Genomic DNA, 21954 nt, shown 5'->3' with positions numbered 1-21954 from the left:
ACTGCCAAGAATAGATCTCTTGGCAGATGAAGTTGAAAAAGAAGATGAAGACGAAGGAAGACCACCGAAGAAGATCAAGCCCACCTCCTCATCAATCGCACTTCCTCCCAACTCTAATAAATTGTAAAGAACGGTGTATGATTATACAGTATATGCTACAATCAATGACAGAACAAAACTAGATGTATGTATAAATTAGACTCAAAGTATTGAGATTCTTTTAAGTCTTCGTCTTCTTCTTTGTGCATCATTTCTACTACTGTTACTGAGTACTTGAGTGTCTCCATGTGTCAATGATGTATTAATTGGAATCCCCAATTTAAGATTAATGTTCTCATTTGCAAAGCAAGTGCTCTCTGTCACCATTTTTAAGAATAGCGAGTTGAAAAGGGAATTAGCTCGATCAGTAAGCATGTTTTTTTAAAACAAACCCCAACTGGCACAAAATTCTTTTTTGGTAGATGAATCATTAAATCTTCCATACATAACTACCTCAAATCATCAAAATCTTCATTCTGAAAAGGTTTACGTGCATTCAATCAAATATTCATTAGAAATGAATCCTCGAAGATACATAATACATAGTCCCCGAGTACTAAATTTCATGAGCAACATAATAAACATAGACATGGTTAAAAGAAGGAAACAACGCACAGATAGAATCATAGAAGAGTAGAGACGACAACACAAGAGGAATGTAGAGGGATACTAGCAAAATATCATCGGAGTAAAAAAGAGGAGTGTTCTGTTATAGATGGCTACAAGCACAGATTATGCCCTTTAGGTTTTAATGTTCGACCAACTAAATTGTTGGCTTATTTTAGCCCAGTAGTAACTTCATTCTCATTCTCACATGATGTTTGCTCATCTCTAATATAACTGAATTCTCAGTTCTCACCCTCTACAAACCCAGATGCAGCAATTGTTGTTTGCTGATTTCTCGGGCAGCAGAGCATCTTCTTTCTAGTGCACATCCCTTGAGGGCAGTAGAACATCAGTCTTTCTCTTCTTCTTCCTCTTTGCTAGTTGGTGCAAGGTCACATCTGGTGAAGTTTCTTCAACTACAAGAACAAGAAAATATAAGTGGCAAGCGCTAGGGACAGTGTTAGGTCTTTCAGATGACTCATAAATAATGCTCACCTTGATCATCACAACTCTTCCTTTTTGGTGTCCTAGAAAACATCACATGGTTAGTACAAGCTTGCTCATTTAGAGAGCTTCCTTCTTTCCTCATGGGTGACAGTTGAACATTTAGCTCACCTTGATCATCAAAACCCTTCCTCTTTGTTGGCATCTTGGAACGAGTCAATCGATTAGTAAATGCTTGCCCTGGTTCTATGCTTGCCGTGTGATTGTGCCCACTTGTAGCTTCGTCCATCATGCCTCATGGGTGACAGCTCTCCTGCACTCAACTTAGTTCTCATAGTGGTGCTCTATGGTTCCTTGTTGACATCACCCTCTTGTTCTTCCAAGCCAACAATGATATAACTTATTGAATCAATAGTGGTTTCATCATGTGAAAGCATGATGATGGAGATAAAAAAACCCTCACCAGGCGTTCTTCCCACATGAGACATTTTCTCTGGGGTTTCCTCTACATCCAAAAAATGAAGCCTATTCTCCACAACCTCACTCAGATGAACATGTTCATGTCTTACTTCTCCCCCTCCTTGCCTGCTAAAAGACAATGCTGAAGTGTAGCCTGCACATTTTCAAATTCATTGTTGTTGTTGGTAGTAGCATATCTTTTAAATTATTAGAATAAGACATACACAAATCACTTCAACATGGTAATTCATCTATCATTTTCAAGGTTGGGATCAAAGTAGTGATTTTCAACATAGAGCTTTGCAACCGGTTCATGGTTTGTCCAATTGGTGGATTCCGAGTTTATAAGTTGGGGCACCTCTAAGGGTTTTCTACCACATGTTTCCAACCGGTTGATAACCATATAATAGGTTGTGAGGGTTTACAACCCATTGGTTAAAACCAATTTATATGTTGACAACCAGTTATATAAACATCAGTTGTTAACTTATAAAATGGTTTAAAATCGGTTTATAAACTAGGCCACTTTAATGTTTTTTAACCCTTGTTTTCCAACCCCTTTGAAACCAGCTTATGGGTTGAAAGGGTTTATAACAACCACTAGTTGACAACCAGTTTATAAATTGACAGCATGACAAATGGCAACTGGCTTCAACTTGTTGACAACCGGTTTATAGATTGAGAGTATGACAAATGGTAGCTGGTTGATAATAAGTTTTTAAGAGAAGAGGAACTTGAAAGGGTTTCGGACTATTGGTTTGAGTCTACTAACAACTAGTTTATATGTTTGGAGCATAAAAAATGGTTTTTAATCACTAGATCAACACCCACTGTAATATCTTGGAAGCACTACAAATGGGTTTCACAACTGATTTCCAATGGGCTAGCATATAGCAAGTGCTTAAAGGTGGTATTACCAAATGCCCAACAATGCTAATTAAATAAAACCAGTTAAAGAGTATAGGTCGCTACCTTTCTTTTCAAGCATGGCATGACCAAGTTTCTTTACCACCATTTTTTTTTTGCTTCTTCAAGTATGGCCCGGCTACAACCAACTACAATGCACTTGCCTTTGACACATATATAAGAGTAGGAAAATGCATGGTATGCATGCGCAAGGTAATATAAACAGACCAACAATAGACTGGTCTGCTTCAAATCCAAGGCCACACCACCTTGGGAAACTTTCCGTCACAATCAGCATACTATCCTCATGCAAAAGAATCTTTGGCGATTGTGGAATGATCATCGTGATAGAGTTCTCTAACTTTACACCCATCATTCATGAAAGCTTTACTAGCACTTGCTTTCTCCATATCCTCATTCTTGTGGTCTAAATTGGCCTACAAGCGTAGACAAAAAGGCAATGAACATGGCATGGAGTTTCTTCATATGTAGAAAACACATGTACATACCTTTCCTTTTTCTAGAGCTTCTCTATTAACACAAAGTTTATCTTGAAGCCACTACTCTGCTTGTTCTTGTGCATCAGGGGGCATGTTATTTGATGGATGCATCATGGTATGGTATTCAATTTCACCTTCAATGTGATGCAAGATGCACTTGCCTCCTCTACCTTCACTGTTATTGTACGAAGGGCCAGCAATGCAGCTTCTTTGCTACACTTGGTATTGAGTAAAATGTCATCTACTAGCAATGTTTGCACCTGACCTCCTAAGACCTCCACCTCTGCCTCATATATGCTACCTTGTGCCAACGTAGTGCATGCATCCTGAGATAGTGTTACACCACAGCTCATAGATGAAATCAATTGTACACCTACCTTGCAAATCCACCGAGTTCTTTTTTTTGTGCAATTACCATCGACACTTGTCTTCTTAAAAACTTGCTCAACAAATACGACCCACTTCACAGGACCGATGTGCAGACTTGGTAGATGTAGCCTCGGGTAAATTGAAGGCCCATAGAATAGTGTGAGGGTGTAGTTTGGTAAACCTATTTATATAATGTATACAAGGGTAAATAGTGCTCATGCTTTGCCATTCACAACATCACCTTCTTGTCTTTCTCGCGGGGAGCTCTGAAAATACTCTTAGCCAATGCTTTGGTGGCACCTCATTGGGAGTCAGATGCCTTGCATCCTCCCCCTCAATATTGAGACCATACACTCTAGAAAAATGCTCTAAAGTCCTACAAAAGTATTTCAATGGCTCTGTCTCTAACTTCGAGTGGAAAACTTGGTGGGTGCCTACTTCTAGCATGCAAAAAACACTAGTTAGACAAGCAAACACACTCTCCTTGTCTCTCATATATGGAGCTCAAGACCACCAACATTTTTGGAGCTTGATTAGTAGGTTGATGAGCGATTTGTGAGAGAGAGAGAGATAGAGAGAGAGAGAGAGAGAGAGAGAGAGAAGGGCCACCTTTGTATCTTCATCGTTGCCCTTTGAGTTAGCCATCACCAAGATGCAGACATTTTCTCAAGTAGCTATCAGTGGGGGAGAGGAAGAGAGAGGAGATCTGTTGACTCTAAGTTTTTTGAATGAGACAGTGCATGTAGAATGCAGCCAAAAAAATAATAATTACCCCACCACTTTCAGTTATCCCCCACTATCTTTCCAATTATGTACATTTTATTTTCTTAGTTTTGAAAATATTTTTATTTTTTTCCAATTTGAAGTTCATTTCTAAGTTGCAAAAACCACAACCCAAAAACCACAATTTCTACCGGTCCAAAGTGTACCACGTTACCATGCATCCACCCTGATGTTTGTATAATCAATAACTCACAATTGATTTAAAAGACATGATCTTTAGGGCTTCAATAACTTTTGAAAATAGTTAGATGTATTCATGGTGCATGATTGAACAATAGTATATGTTCATTTTGAACTCAAGCTTATTTGTCTATCCAAGGACATCATGTTAGCTAGCCGAGACTTACTTGAAGGTGGGCATCTATGGTATCTTATAGTATGACATTGACATCATGTCATACTAGATATTATGGTATGATGTCCAAGTCATACTATACTATGACATGGGCATCATGTGTGTTCATGTGAGGCTTGCTTGAAGGTGGGCATTTATGGTATACTATAGTATGACATGGACATCACGAGGGTTGATGTGTATCTATATTTGTAAGGATATATATATCTATATCTATATCTATATACACATGCATCTATATATATGTGTGTGTGTGTGTGTAGGTATATAAACACATACCTATACACATGCATATATGTATTGATAATACAGGAATTAACTCTAATTTATTGGGAATCATATTTCTTATTTTATATTGGGGATGCCGGTGTATACCGTGCGCCTGTTGGTACATGTAATTTGTTTTTTATGGTTTCCTATATCTCATGACGACATTGGGATTAATTGATGTGTTCAATTAATTGTTTAATTAACATGGATTGTGTCTATGAGTATAGGTACTAAGATCTAACGAGGGCACCAATTTAGGTATCACATGGCATGAGATGTGCGAGGGTACCAATTGAGGTGTTGCACTATATGGGGTGAAAGAAATCAAGGTGGGAAGAGATTTGAGCCATTCATAATATGAAAAATAACTGCATTGCTTCATTACCAATGTGAGTGCTACATGGGCTTTATATAGCCTTTGGATCCAATCATGGATGACATCAATGATGATGTAGATGAGCTAGATGCTTCTCCTAAAGATGCTCCACAACTGCTTTGATGTAGGGATGCCCCTTGACATATGGATGGACATGTGGAGTGATGCTACACACTTTTATTTTAGCTTAGGCTAAGATTTCATCCTATGCACATTTGATTTATGGATAAGGGACAAGTTGGGCTTATATTTCTAACACCCCCCTTAAGCCAAACTTGAAACTCTAGTAAAAGTTTTGAGCCTAACAACATCCCCCCTTGATACATTAGAGTATTAACCATACAATAACAAGTTTTGAGTACTCTTTACAAACAACAAGGGAAAGAAAACAACTAAGGCTTTTTGACCATACAAGAGTGGACAATGACAAGCTTTTTACAAAGCATAGGAATCAACAATACTTGAGACTTCTACAAAGTGATTTTATTCAATATTCTTGACCTTCTCTTTCTTCTTGTCCTTGAGATAGCACCTTTGTGATGGATGATTTGTCTTTCCATAGTGCACACAAGGGTTGTTGGTGAAGCAATCCTTTGTTTGGTGATTAGTCATCCCACATGTTGCACATTTCTTCTTGTTGGTTGATGGTGGAGATGGCATAGGCATCTTATTTGTGGAAGTCTTTAATTCATTTTTTTCTTCTTCTTGCAAAGAGTTTATCACACTTTGCAAAGAAGGAATAGGTTCCTTCTCTTTAAACACAGTGATAAGTTGATCAAATTTTGAAGGCATAGTCTTCAACAAGATGGCAACATCATCTTCATTAGGTACAAGAGATTGGACATACACATTGGACATACACAAGTTGAGTCATAAGACTCTTTAACCTATTGATGAGTGAAGCCACTCTTTAACCTATTGTGAGTCCATAGAGTTGCATTTTAAGAATAATCTTAGAATGCTTTGCTTTAGCACCAACGATTTTCTCAAGTGTTTCCCAAGCTTTAGCTGTAGTGTCAGCATCATCTATATAATGTATAAAATTATCATCTAATGCTCTGATTATTATCCCTAAATCTTGTTCATCCTTTTCTTGCAAAGGAACGGTTGTAGCTCTAGTGTCAACTCCTTCTTCCTCTCTTTCTACTTGTGGTTTGACTAAGCTCCATAAGTTCTTTCTCATTAAATGGCCCTTGACCTTTGTTGCCATGTGTGAAACCCTATGCCATTGAACTTATCTGGACACTTAGAATTAGAAGCCATAATAGATGTGGATGCCATAGATAGGGAGGTCTTACCCCACTGAGAAGATAGACTCAGGGTAGTGTCTATAATTCCTTTACAAGAGGTGGCATTCAAGTTCATAAACCACATACACATATATCATCTATGTGGATAATGAGATGTGATAATGCTTAATCAAAGTAGAGGATTAGTCTTTAGTGCATGAGATAACATTATTATGATCATTAAAAAAGGATTAAGCAAGATCATTACCAACAAGCATTAAAAAAATGCTTATGTAGAAAATTTGCAATAGAACCTCTGTCTACAAATCGACTTGGGATTGGAGATTGGCTACACCATTTGGGAAGCCCTTTTAGGGGAAGGTAGAAAACCTTGGGGCACATTTGTAGCTCAGAGGATTTGACCTAATTTCTTTTGTGGAGAGAGAACAAAGCTCTGCTAAAGCGGCCGCCTATTCAAAAATTGTGAGTGATGATTTGGGGGAAACGGCTGTGCTGGGTCGAATAGCAACAAAAATCAAATAATTAAAGTGATGGCGACCTACGCCCTGAGTAGAGGAAGATTCCCTGTGAAGAAATTGTGCCACGATATTACCTATGGAAGGCGGTGGAAGCCCTCTAATGCAGGTAGGTGCTATTTTGGAAAAGCCTTTTTTGGCTCCACTAATGGTGGGTGATTAAATATGCTAAGTAACTATTAAATTAACTTAATGAGGGACTTGGGAACGTAATTGGCTTTGATACCACATGTGAAAGAAATCAAGGTGGGAAGAGATTTGAGCCATTCATAATATGAAAAATAACTGCATTTCTTCATTACCAATGTGAGTGCTACATGGGCTTTATATAGCCATTGGATCCAATCATGGATGACATCACTGATGATGTAGATGAGCTAGATGCTTCTCCTAAAGATGCTCCATGACTGCTTTGATGTAGGTATGCCCTTGACATATGGATGGACATGTGGAGTGATGCTACACACTTTTATTTTAGCTTAGGCTAACATTTCATCCTATGCACATTTGATTTATGGCTAAGGGACAAGTTGGGCTTATATTTCTAATAGAGGGTACCAATTGAGGTGCGTATGGAGATGGTGGATTAGGTGGTTGGCATGAAGATGGAGATCATTTTGCTAAATCATGTATTAGAATTACATAAATCATTTATAGCCTTTCATGTGGCTAGATTATTTTACATGCAAGTGTGCACAAGGTTATTTCATGTGTAAAGGCCCATTGGTATTTATATTTGTGCAAAGGTTTTGATATGTACTTGTAACCTTAGGAACCTTGATATGGTTATAAGTGAGAAAACCAAGCCCAAAATTGTATGCACAACTAATATTAGCTCCTTGGGCTATTTTTATAGAATACAAGTCTCTAAATACTCAAGTTGTGGAAGTGGGGCTATACGCTTGTTGAGGAAGGAGATTGCACCTAGCATTGGTCTCTTGTGTGGTACCTTGTACCTAGGCTACTCTATTTCTTGTTGCAAATTTATTTCATACATACTTTAGTCTATTTGTATTCAAATTGAATGGTCATATTCTTTGTATTATTTGAGTTTTGTATTATTCTTCATCAAGATTTAAAGATCCCATTACATGTATAGGTACACACACACACACACACATACATACATACATACACACACACACACACACACATATATATATATATACCTATGTAGGTATATATATATATATATATATATATATATATATATAATATGTGTGTATGTATATATACAAGAAATAGGTAAGATTTAAACACACACACACACACACACACACACACACACACAGAGAGAAATACACAGACAATGAAATTTGGGCACAAAAATTATTGATAACACATTTTCAACACACTCTCTCTCTTGAGTAAGCATACAACCATGTAAGGCATAATTACCAAGGACTCACATAGCTTCTATATGCTCACTAGCTATAAAGACTATTTGTCGTACAATAAACAAGATTACAAATTTGTTTGGAGGCAAAAAGTCTAGGAAGAAACAAGTTAATGCCCAAATCCTCATTTAGATTTTGTGGCAAACAATACACTCATGCATGCCACTAAGATGCAAAAAACAAATCTGCTCCTCCCACATTTTATTTTTTTCTTTCACTTGGACATGCATTCTCAAAATATTACAAAGACTTCTCACAAGGTTGGAACTAAAGTTCATAATATAATTACCTTATATGCTTTATAAAACATTAATGTAATATTTAGATATGGAGGAGTGAGCATTTACTAAAGTTAATAATATAATTACCTTATATGATTTATAAAACATTAATGTAATACTTAGATATAGAGGCACCATAGTGTTTACTAAAGTTTATAATATAACTACCTTATATGCTTTATAAAGAATTAATGTAACACTTAGATATGGAGGTGTGATAGCCTTTACTAAAGTTTAGAAACACTAATAACACTTATAATTGAAGCCTTAATTGTCACACATTGCAACTACATACCGTTTGGGTAGGACAACTGGATATTTGATGTTGTTGCTAAGTTGGTGACATTGATTTTGATTGCTTCTTGTGCTTCTAAAATGTTACCATGATATCTTTGCTTCTAGCCTCACATGCTATACAACATCACTAGAGTATCTTGTCACACATACAGCTATCCACATACAAATTATCCACCACAAATGGAGAAGAAGCCACTACACTAGTGACCTTTCTATTTCTTTCAAAGTCATTGCATTCAGCATACAAAGTTTGACTTAGAGAGGGGATTTCTATTAGCTTATGACATGCGTACAACTCCATTCTTTATACCACTAAAACAAAAAGGACATATAAGTCCATTCCATTAGCTTATAAAATTCATATAATTACATTCTTTAGATCCTTAACAAAAAGGACACAGGACTTTTTTAAAAATTAAGTACAATTGTTATCTATAGTTTTCCATGCACAATGGGTAGTTTACACCTAGTCACACCTTTTGTGTACGTAATGATATTATATGATGGTGACTTTATAATACATGTGTACATGTGGGTAAAACCTTATGCTCCAACATGTGGGTAAAAGTTTATGCTCTATAAATGGTCAATTATACATATAGGAATGTTAGGTTCTTCAAATGACACATTCATTCATATAATATAAAGAAAATTCTTTCATAACGTACCTTTCATGTGCATAATGGGATTATATGATGGTGACAAGATCTATGTAAGCCATGTGTACATGTGGGCAAAAATTTATGCTCCATAAATGGTCAATGATACATCTAGGAATGTAAGGTTCTTTAATATATGTATAGTGAATCAAAGATGAACGGCATGGCATGTGGCATTTTGATCAACAAAACTTTGCAAAATGATTTTAAAAGATCCAATAATTCTTCAAACAGGTTGATAACTACAAAGTTTATTAAGGAGCAACAAAATATGTGTTAGTATATTCTATTGCATCATGTTCAGCTAGATATTTTTCTATTTCAAAGATTTATACATACAAGTTGACAAATAAATATAATGTATGACATGCATATCTCCAAATCTAGTGTAAACACCTTATTCTATAAAGAAAAATGATATGGCTTGGAGAGAATGCAATGAAAAACGAAGAACTAAAGATTTTATAAGTAAATTCTATTACGACCCTTACATGTGGCAACATGTGGGCCTTACACGTGGCAACATGAGGGACACGTACACATTGTTGCGTGGGATTTACATGCTAGTAATGCATGGGACAGGTAGACATTGTGTAGGAAAACCAATGGCAACATACTATTGCACATCACCACTTATAATAATAAGTGTGGACGAGTAATGTTTGTGGGTGACAGTTGTAGGTCAAAGACCTAGTGATGTGTAGCATGGGATACTAGCAGGCACATAGGGAGTGCATGAATATGGTGTGTGGCAGATAAGTTACACACCGCTTGGGGTCACTTGTATATATAATGGTTGGATGGTCAAACATGGTATGCCAAACTAGGTTTATTTTTGCTATTCTTGAGTTTATCTTCTTCCCTCTTATGTTTTTTGCATGAGGCTTGATACAAAGATCTTGGTTGCCTTGCATGGAAGCGTGCCATTTGGTATCAGAGCCTAGCCTTTGGTTCTTGGCTATGGGGGAAGATTTTCAGTAGGTATAAGGTTGCTTTGAGCAAGGAGAAGGCATGGAGATCAATGATTTCTTGTCCGTCTTGCTATAGTCTTCTTCTAAAATTCTGTCATCCGTCGAGCTACCGTTGCTGTAGTGCTGTCAGCCCCGCCGTTGCCTCAAAGCTAAGGTGTGGCTAAGCCCCTTATGTGATATTGTCAAGCTACACAAAAGCTAAGCCTTCACTTCTCTTCTTACGACGAGGAGGGTGCACAAGCCACCCACGCCATCACTAGCCGTTGCCTGTAGGTCTCGTGGCCAAGCCCCACAAGCACTTTTGGGTGGTTCTTGTGCTCTCTACACAAGCTTTTGTCTCTCTCTTAGTGCAAGCAATAGTGCAGTGTAGAGAGAGAAAAAAAAAGATCCCACGTTTCTTTACAAAAAAGAAAAAGAGAAAATTTTCAAAGCCCTGAAGTTTTTTAGTCTAAGGTTTCTTGGAGGTGGTGTTTCTGAGCTGCAATGTACACAGTTGAGCTAGCAAACGGCAAAGGAACAGAGGTTTGGGATCATTAGGTTATAGGCCTTGGTCTCACTATTCAATCCTATTTTGAGGAACTTAACTTTGATATTACCCAACTAGCAAGTTTTCATGTTGTGGTAGGGACAGAATGGCATGCACACAAGAAGCCTCTTATCAACTTCACAAAAATGCATGTCTATTGATTTATGCATGAGGGGAGATGCATCATATAAAAGGTGAGCTAGATCTACCCAAGAATGCATTAATTAGTGCTACAAAAATGCTAAGGATATCTTGTAAGTCTCTCTTTTTATGTTGGGTTCAAAAAATTCCAAGTGTTGTAGACACACATTCCTGAAAGTGAAACTCCAACTTGTAATGCCACAAAAGCTTTGTAAGAGAAACTTCTGATGGATTTTTGATGTTCCTAAATCTGACCTGCCCTCTTCTTTGCCTCCGTTCAAAAATGTGGAGCATCGAATAGAGCTTGTACCCAGTGTAATTGCGGTCAATAGACCTTCGTAGAGTGGATGAGTTTGGTCAAGGAGAACAAGGCATCAAAGGTGATTGAGGAGTACCTACTGAAAGGACTCATTTGCCCTAGTTTCTCATTGTTCACTTATCGAGTTTTGCTAGCTAAGAAGAAAGATGGTTCTTATCAACGATTATAGAGCCTTAAATAAACTTAATGTAAAACATCGATATCCAATGCCAAGGATTTTTTATTTGATAGACACTCTAGGTGGAGCAATAGTCTTTAGTAAGATAGATTTAAAAAGTGGATATCATAGATTCGTATTAAAGACAAAGATGTATCTGAGACTACTTTGCATACTCATTTTGGTCATTTATGAGAGTACCTTGTTATGAGAGTACCTTGTTATGCCATTTAGGCTTTTGAATATGCAAGCCACATTTATGATGTTAATGAATGATGTCTTTAGGCCATTCATGTGGGTAAAATTATGGTGGATTTTATGGATGACATTTTGGTTTATAGTAAATCTTTACTAAAGCATAAACCACACTTGTTTACAGTATTTGGCATACTCAAAAGGCAAATGTGTTGTATGTTAATAAACAAAATACTTTCCTATGTCAAGAGGAAGTTGAGTATTTGGGACACATTATATCAACACTAGGCGTAATGATGGATTCGAAGGCAAGTAGCTCACTAATCTTGGCTTGGCTTGTTCCACAGTACATTACTATGCTTACATCTTTCTTAAGACTATTTGGTTTTTATAAAAAGTTTATTATTTTCTATTTTGAAATAGCATTGAGTTATTGTAAGTTGTCATTTTTTATGTCTAGACTGACATTCAACATCAAAGTTTTGATAAATTAAAGTAGGTGGTTGCAACTACACATTTACCGAAGATCGTGGATCCATTATTACCTTTTGTCATTTGAGATCGATGCTAGTAGCATTGCCATAATAGAAGCTCCATTGGTTTTGAAACTAAGAAACTCATTAGTTAGCAACATAAGTGGCCCACACATGAGCTTGAATTATGTGCATTTATACACGCACTTAAGGTGTGGAGGAATGAAAGAGAATGTGGGGGAGAGGGAGAGCTTCAAACCATAGCAAGCAAACACACACACACACACAAGAGAGAGAAAGACATAAGAGAGAGATGGATAGCTGAATTTTCTTCTATCTTCTTCTTCTCTACTCAACCAATATAACATAAAGATAAGAGTACACACTATATGGGTTAATACTCAACTACTACAACATACAAGGGTGAGTCCATAATGTGAACCCGACTAAATGAGCTGGCGCTATAACTATGCGAGTCTCTAGTAATCCAAAATGGCTGTCACACAGCCCGTCTTCCCACTGTCCGCATATCACCCATAATCTCACCAACCATGCCAGTGGTGTAGATGAGGAGACTATCACCTAGGCAAGTCATCAATGTCCGCCGCCGCACTAGTTGAGCTCGATATCTCAACACTCCCCCTCGAGCTCAACTCCACACACTGCACTCCAAGTAAGCTTCTAAACCTATGGAGCTTCTTTGTGCCCAATGCCTTTGTGAAGATGTCAGCCACTTGATCCTCTGTGTTGACATATACCAGATCTACATCTCCTGCTAGAACCTTCTCCCTCACAAACTGATAATGGACCTCAATGTGATTCGTTCTAGCATGATATACTGGGTTACTGGCCAATTGTATGCTGCTCATGTTGTCACAATATATGACAGCTTTCCTATCCACCACGAGCTCTCCCATGTCACCAAAGTAGCTTCTAAAACCAAGCTACCTCACAAGCTGCCATAGCAACACCCTTGTACTCTACCTTTTACCTGACAAGGCAACTATTGGGGCTGCTTCTTACTGCTCCAACTCACAGCAGCACTCCTGTTGAGAGATGTAATCGCGGTGTTGTGTATGTGGGAAAGCACCCTAGAGGTGCAAGATATTGTGGCAAGATAGGAATGCCACATGTAATATTTAATGGTGTGTGAGTGTTGACCAAAAGAGTGGAAAAGGAGTTGCCACATGGATGATGATGTGTAAAGTGAGATAAGGCTAGAAAGCCTATATCATTGTATGGTTCATTGTGATATGCAATACAAGAGGAATAGAGTCTTGTTGAGTGTGCAATCTCTCTCTCTCTAGTCATGGAGTTTCTTGTGTGGTTTAATCCACCTTAATTATGTTGCTTAATCATTGTCCTTCACCATGATCAATCCCATTTCTAGATTGTTAACATGGTATCAGAGCTTGGGTGGGCTCTTGGTCATGGTGTTTATTATGTATATTAGCTTGGTTATGTGTTTCTTTGATTAAGCATTATTTTCAGCTTATTATGAAACAAATTTTATGCACACTCATATTATCATTTGGATTTACATTTGTGAGAGGATTTGAGAGGAGATTTGCAACAAAGAGGTTGCATAGAAGCTGCCCAAGAGAGTTGCAAATGGAGTTTTGCAACAGGTTGGTTTTATGAAGTTTTGCCTCAAAGTTTTGTGTTTGAGCATAGAAGAATGCTCTATGAAGGGTTGCTATGTATGGGATTTGTGTATCCCATGAATCTGTGCATACAGATTTGAAGCAAAATTGTGGAGCTCTTGAAGGCCATTTCAATGGCTATGTGAAGAACCTCATGCAAGAGGTTAAGGAGGCAAAGTTTAATGTGGCAAGGAGAGCTACAATTTGGAGCTCACGAATGGCCAGATTGAGGGCTACTATGGCACCTTGGTTTGGAGATCTTGAAGAAGCATGTGTAGCAACAAAGAAGTTGCGAAAGAAAAAGATTTCAGGAAGAAGGGCTGGCAGATGGAGCTTCACCAAAACATGTAAAAGAAGCTCTTGAACATGGAAGAGTTGGAGCAGCGGCAACACCTACCTTCAAAAAAGAGCACAGAGGAGAGAGAGCTCGTGAGAGAAAGACAAAGCAAGCAATGTGCACACGGATTGCGAGAGTAGTTCACAAGTGCTGTAAATATATATATATATATATATATATATATATATATATATATATATATATATATATATCAAGCTATGCAGGCTATGGGAGAAACCCGCAAGTGCTGCATGGCTTGGAAAAATAGAGGAATCAGCAAGCTGCTGTGGGATTTGCATGTCATGGAAACACTTGATTGTGTATTGCAGCCGAGAGGAAGCATGGGCTATGGATCATGCTGCTCACATGAAAGAGTAGAGCCTGAACATCAACGAGCAACAAGACAGAGGCGATGCAGGCAGAGAAAATCCTGAAGTTGTGGCTATGGCGGAGAGTTGAAGTAAGCACACTGCAAGGAAGGAGAAGACAGTGGGTCCCAAAGCTGGCACGTAGACCATTTGATTGTGGGTCCCAAAGCTGGCACGTAGACCAGTATATAGACTGGAGTCTGATCGTGCTACAAAACAGCTCATGCATTCAACGGCAGCAGGCACCAATTGGCTGACGCACAACTAAAAAATAAAGAAATTTAAATTTTTTGTTTGATTCTTGATTCCCACAAACGTTGGTTCAAAGCTTGTTTGTATGGTTTCACACACACAGTTTTTTATTGATGAAGATGTTCACACACACGGGTCCGTTGCCCGGCTTTGGCCAACCGGCTTTGGCCAAAAAGGCTTTGTAATTTTGTAATTTTCACCCAAACATGATGATGGATAAATCGTCCACGAGCATGCGTGCTCAAAACGGAAATATTTGTAATCATCCATGGTATGAGGGTAACCATGCCCGAGCTCACCGAGAAGCTCAAAATGGTTGTTGTGATGTGTGCATGAGCGATGCACGTGTGAGGTGCATGCGCATGGGTTGGTTTCCACCCAAACTTTCATGTTCAAATCGGACTCAGTGGTTCCGCTGTGAGCGAGTCGGCTCAAAATGGACTATGTGTCTAAGATGGTAGACACGTGCACACATGATTGGTTGATGGACACTCCAATGTATCATTGAGGGGGAGTGTTGAGAGGTAGCGATTGCGTTTGTGCAATGCTACATTGATATGGGTGATGGATGATGGGTGAGTTGTGGAACACCTCGATTAAGAGGGGGTGTTGAGAGATGGGTGAGTTGTGGAACACCTCGATTAAGAGGGGGTGTTGAGAGATGTAATCGCGGTGTTGTGTATGTGGGAAAGCACCCTAGAGGTGCAAGATATTGTGGCAAGATAGGAATGCCACATGTAATATTTAATGGTATGTGAGTGTTGACCAAAAGAGTGGAAAAGGAGTTGCCACATGGATGATGATGTGTAAAGTGAGATAAGGCTAGAAAGCCTATATCATTGTATGGTTCATTGTGATATGCAATACAAGAGGAATAGAGTCTTGTTGAGTGTGCAATCTCTCTCTCTCTAGTCATGGAGTTTCTTGTGTGGTTTAATCCACCTTAATTATGTTGCTTAATCATTGTCCTTCACCATGATCAATCCCATTTCTAGATTGTTAACAACTCCCAAATGAGATCACAAAACCACTAGTAGATCTCCTGTCTCTGCAATACTACCAGCCCAATCAGCATATGTGTATCCATGCAACTGTATCTATGTACCAACCTCATAGAAAAGTCCATAAACAACTGTGGACTTTATGTACATGAGGATCCGTCTAGCCGCATCCAAGTGTGGCTTCCTAGGGGCCTGCATAAATTGACTCACAAGTCTAATAGCATAGCTCAAGTCTGACCTTGTAATGGTCATGTAGATCAAACTACCCACTATGCGCCTGTATGTAGTGGGGTCCTCCAAAAGTTCACCTGTATCTGTGGGAGGAAAGCTTTGTGTTCTACTCCAATGGCACTGAAGTAGGCTTATAGCCTGTCATACCATACTTGGACAACATGTCCAAGCCATACTACCTCTGCAATAGCAAAATGCCATGAGGTGATCTCAAATCCTTCATCTTAAACTTTTGCTTCAAAAGCATCCTGACATCATGTATGTCTACATCACTATCACCAGTGATAATCAGGATCACTGCCAGGTGTCCTTAAAGCAACCTTAGTTCTCCTTACACCAGGAGTAACCACAGACGAAATGCCAAGCTCCTCATCACGGCTCTTCTCATTCAAAGCCACTAGAGTCACCATCCCCACAGATGAGTGACCTACTGATAGATCAGGCACAAAAGGTTGATCTACCTTTTCCTTCCCTTTCCATGATACATGTGTACCTGCATCATTCCTCAACCTATCTGACCATGGGCTAACATTGGATCCACTGCTCGAGGACTCCCCAGGTCCACTCAGCAGACCTGTGCCCGCATCTCACAAGTGGTAGGGTTATAGCATATGTACCCTTTTTTCTCGATAGCATAACCAATGAAGATGCATTTCTCTGCCTTTGCATCCAACTTTGTTCTGACTTCATCCAGGAACATGTACAAATGCAATACACCCAAACACTTTCAAGTGAGACACATCCGGCCACCTTATGCCTGTAAACTTCTGTTTAGGAGTCATACCATGAACATCTACAGTGGGTGTCCTCTTCATAATGTACACAGCAGTTGCTATTGCTTCTGCCCAAAAGTAATGTGGCATATTCTTTTCAGCCATCAAGGCACGTGCCACTTCTGCAATGTGCCTGTTTTTCCTTTCTGCAACACCACTCTATTGCGCGGAGTGTATCTACACGTAAACTGCCTCTTGATTCCCTGCTTTCTCAGGAAATCATTGAACTCATTGGAGAAATGTTATCCCCCACTATCTGATCTTAGACATTTTATTTGCATGCCTTTTTCCTTCTCGACCAAGGCTTTAAATCTCTGAAAGTGAGCAAACACCTCACTTTTCTCCTTCATGAAATAAACCCACACTTTCCTAGTGTGGTCATTAATGAATGTAACATAGTACTTGCAACCTGCAATTGTTGCAGTCTTGGTCGGTCCCCATACATCTGAATGTATGACATCCAATGGCCTTGCACTGACATGCTTTTCATGTGGGAAAGCATGGTTGGCCTGCTTACCAAGTTGGCATGCTTCACATACCTTATGCATACCGTCAACCTTAAACTTTGGCAAACCTGCAAAATAATATTTTGGGCCTGCATAGACTTCAGTCGCTATACATTCACATGACCAATGCGCTTATGCCATATGTCAATATCTGTAAAATGACACATGTTCCATGCGCAAAAATGGTTGGCTTTATCTCAGGCCTATTCACATCCAAAGTAAACATCCTACCATTTCTGCTACCCTTTGCAACCAAGCGACACTTATTTTTGAAGTCTTCCACAAAAAATCCTTGAGGATTAAACCTCACTGCAAACCCTGCTCAAACATCTGTCCAAACAGAAACCAAGTTCTTTGTAATATTTGGAACATGAAGTACATTAGTCAAGTACTTCGTTCCTCTTCAAGGACATTATTTCTAGGCATGGATTGCTGGTGGAAATAGTCAGTGACTAAGGCACCCATTTCATAAACAAGGTGATGAAAGGGTTGATAGAAAAATACCTAATCAATCATAAGAAATCCTCAACCTATTACCCACAGTGCAATGGCCAAGAAGAATCTACCAACATGGTGACCAAAATACTAAAGACGATTATAAATTCCAACAAAAATGATTAGGAATAGAAGCTATAGATACAACCCCATGGGCATTTCGCACATCATACAAAGTCTCAACGGGGCAAACACCATTCAAAATAGTCTATGGGCTAGAGGCAATAATGCCCATGGAATTTGTGGTGCCCAACTTAAGAGTGGAAATCCAAAAAAATCTACCAATGGAAGAATCCCAAGAGCACAGAATACAGGAGCTCCTAGCCTTAGAGGAATAAAGACACCTTAGCTCTCTAGAGGCGGAGATAGTGCAGCAGAGAAGAAAAGCCTAGATTGACAGGCATCTCAAGCATAAAATTTTCAATCAAGGAGACATGCTATTGGTCTACAACTCCAAGTTGGGATCGCACCTCAAAAAATTAAAAATCTGGTGGATACGACCATTCATGGTGGAAAACCCACTCAGTCAGAATGCCTTTACATTAGAAAGCTTAGATGGTATACCTTCTCCCAAAATAGTGTACGACTTCAAGATGAGAAGACTACTGGGAGTTACAGATCTTGTTAGCAGGGGTCAGTACCAAGCAATTAGTTGCTCGCGCGCATCCCGCTAGTCTGTTATCGCTTGGTACTGACTCCGAACAATTTTTTGGTTATCATCTTAGTAAGTTTATTTATTAGATGGCACGTACCAAGAGAACTGCTTGAAGGAGGATAGGTACAAGTGAAAGGCCTACAGAATCACTTCGGGTGCAAGGTAGGAGAAGAAGATATCAAGCCCACATGGTAGTTCTCTGAGAGCTTCAACAAATTGAGTGACATATACAACCTACAAATAGCCAGGCTACCATTTCAGAGGCTTGTGCATGATATTTGTGAGCACTGGAGTATTGGCGTGCGATGGCAAGCATCTATAGTTTTGTATCTCCAAGAAATTATTGAAGATTGGATAATTGAGTTTTTTGAAGATGCATATTTCCTCGCTACCCATTCCCATAGGATTACAATAATGCCTAGGGATTTTAATACACTCTGTAGATTGAGGTACAAATATGACCATTTATTAGCACATGTTTCTGTTAGCGATCATCACATGATGGAGATCCTGATGATCCCACCCCTCCATCCTCGTGCAATGCCACTTGAGAACACCCATGTTGGTCACGATAGGGACACCCATGTTGGTCACGATAGGGACACCCTCTCTCGGACTCAGAGAAGAGCCAAAGCACAAGACCAGCTCCCAAAGCAAGATGCCACACAACCAAAACCTCATGCACAACCAGAATCAGAGGCACAACCATAAGCACAATGGAAGGTTGCTGCCGCATAGCCAAAACCCTTCGGTTCTGCCAGTGATGGTGATAATTTTTTTGATGATCTAGCAGATGATGATGTAGGCCAAGAAGCCAACATGATTCGTAGAGAAATTAACGTCATTGAAGCAGAAAATATCAGAGAATTAAGGGAGTTGGAGAGTTATTGCACCCATCAATATGACATTTACAATTCAGGGTGCAAGGCTTGTTACTAGCTTAGATGCAACTGATTTATGTGTTTTGCAATGTGGCGGGATACTGGAAGTCACATACATAGTAGTGAATGTATCACTATGGTATGTTGGCATGATTGTGCTGTATTCTATTTTCTAATTCTAATTCTATTTTTCGCAAATCCTATTCCTATTTTCTCACCAATCCTAATTCTATTTTCTATTCATTGTTGCCTGCAGGTATTGTCTCTCACTTCTACCAGAAGAAATATAGAATAGTACATATGTTGTAGACCCTCTCAAATTAGGGCAATTGCAAAATGCAAAGACATCATTTTTGGACCTAATGGCCTAGTTTCAGGAGGTCAACCTTGATCTGGCGGCGAATTATTGTCATGTCTTATAACGAAGAGTGAGTTTCATGTTAAGTTATAAACCGATAACATATATTAGGTAGTTTTTATGTGTTTTTTTTATAACACCTATGTCCTGTTTGTTTTTTCAGCCAACATTGGAGTTTGTTGTTGTACGATATTGCATAAAATATATATTACTTTACAAACTCTATCTCCAAGTATCATGGTCACGTTAGAGAGTAAGTCCCTATTGACATTTCCCTCTTCCACACTCATATAGATAGATTTATTGAAGTAGGATAAAGTAATTCTTGTTTTGTTGACCTTTCAGATGTGCTTTAAAGTTTGCATCGGTTGTGGAACAACTATTATTGGAGCCAATTCTTATTCAGACCCCATGAGATATCGAAGGATAAGAGTGCGAGTCTAGCCTACAGATGTCAACTGTGGATGGAGGATGTGCCTCAACACATTTCTTTTGTTAAAAAAGATTTTCAATATTCTTGATGTAAGTGATGTTTATAATCTACATCTCGTAATGAGGATTTTTAACACTGGTACGATACCAATCATCTAACGTAGCTATGAGGTTTCTAACAAAACATTTTCCTTTGTGTATAGGAACTTAATCTGCATAAATATATCCATTGCATTTAAAAGCTATACAAAAATTTATTTTGGCGGTGCATAATTATGAAGAAGAAGAGATAAGACAGGTGATTATGCAAAGGAAACCAAAGGCGTAGACATCAGCAAGAGGAACAATACCAAAGGGAACCAAAGGAAAGACAGGTGATTATGCAAAGGAAACCAAAGGCGTAGACATCAGCAAGAGGAACAATACCAAAGGGAAGTTCAAGTGCACCAAGCTGCTATATCGACTAATTTGAAAAGTGCACTGTTGAAGTGGATGAATGGGTGGAATCTAGGAGGAAGGTTGAGTTGGAGGCTCAGAGGCAAGAATAGGAGGTCAGCAAGCAAGCAGAGGAAAGATTATGGGAAGAAATGGAAAGAGCAGCCTAAACATAGACATGAATCCTTCTTCTTAAAACCGATTCTTGCACCCTTGGCTCCACCCCTTGGATGTACTTCATCCCTTGGAGAGTTCCATGAAAGCTTCTTCAGCAGCCCCAATTGGCTACCAATCCAAGGCCACCCGAGTCACAAACACATTCACATTCACGTTCACATTCATCACAGACACCTCGCCACCATCGTTGTCCCTAAAATTAGCCCATGTATATATACACAGAGCAAAAAACATGTATATTTTTTGGAATATATGAATATATCAGCTTAAATTTCATTAATATTGAATATTGTTGTCTCTTTTTTTTCATAATAAGAAATATGTCAAGTATGCGCACAATTAGATGGCATACTATTTTACAAAGCTTTATATCTAACAAGTATGCTAAAAATTGAATAGCATACACAGCTTCATGTACCTCAGGGGATAGGAAAAATAGAGTTTTGTTTAACTAGGTGTGGGTCCATTGTTAATTTGATTGCTCGTACAAGTTGCATCACTATTAAGGCCTCCGACTTGTCATCCCACAACTCGTAGGTTTGCTCATCTTTAGGTGCATAGAAGAACCCTTTCACAATGAAACAACCTCGTGCAATGACATTCCCCCATCCTTCCTTTGTGGGTCTTGAAAAGATACAGGGGAGAAGAGAGCTTGAGCTCTTGCAAGCACACACACTCACACCACAAACCATAGAAGAGAATATACAAGGTGAGAGGGCTGAAAATTCTTCTTTTTTCTTCACGCAACAAAAAGGGTTTACAAAGAAGATAAAGTGACTAACACACATAATAGAGTATATATAAGCGGTCCATAATGTGAACACGCTAAGAGGGGTGGGTAGATGTGGACTAGTCGATGTAGTCTAGCTCTGTAGAATCTCTGGCAAAGATATGTCAGTGCCATCTGCCAAACCCACCAGTGATATAAATGTCAAATGGTTATGCAGGCACCTCATGAGTGTCAGCTATGTTGAGATTGACATGTCAACACTCCCCTTCAAGCTCAACTCTAGCTCATGAACTCCAAGTATATCTCAAAATTTACGAAGCTTTTGAGCTCCCAAAGCCTTCGTGAAGATGTCAATGACCTGATCCTATGTGCTAACGTAGGCCAAGTCGATG

This window comes from Cibotium barometz, chromosome 56, assembly GCF_041138505.1.
Source record: "Cibotium barometz isolate CiBa-2024 chromosome 56, ASM4113850v1, whole genome shotgun sequence".
Classification (NCBI taxonomy): domain Eukaryota; kingdom Viridiplantae; phylum Streptophyta; class Polypodiopsida; order Cyatheales; family Cibotiaceae; genus Cibotium; species Cibotium barometz.
This window is presented reverse-complemented; position numbering follows the sequence as displayed.